This window comes from Geospiza fortis, unplaced genomic scaffold, assembly GCF_000277835.1.
Source record: "Geospiza fortis unplaced genomic scaffold, GeoFor_1.0 scaffold218, whole genome shotgun sequence".
NCBI lineage: Eukaryota > Metazoa > Chordata > Aves > Passeriformes > Thraupidae > Geospiza > Geospiza fortis.
In genome coordinates, this window is record NW_005054524.1 from 116086 (window position 1) to 116530 (window position 445).

Here is a 445-nt window from a genome sequence, read left to right on the forward strand (position 1 = left end):
GGGGGCAGCGGGGGATCAGAGTTCTATGGGATCCGGGGTGAGGCTTGGCCCTCATTTGGACCTGCGGCTCAGGGCAGGTCTGAGGGGGTAGGGGGCATGGCAGGTGTCACACAGGTCTGGGGGAGCAGCAAGGGCTTAGGATGGACCATGGGGTTATGGGACTCGGGGGGACTGAAGGGGCAGCAGGCTCAAGGGCAGTTCAGATCTAGCTTTGGGATGGGGACAGGCCTGGGGGGCACTGGGGAGTAATACACGGGTGGGCAGGAAGCAGAGGTTCAGAGACCCATGGAGTCGGGGGGACTGGGGTGGTAGGCATAAGGTGGGGTCAGAAGGGCCTGGGGGGCACAGGACGTATGGAGGGTGGGTAGACAGGACTGAGGGGCAACAGAATGTCAAGGTGGACTATGGGGTCATGGAGGGATGAGGGGGCAGGCACAATGCAGGG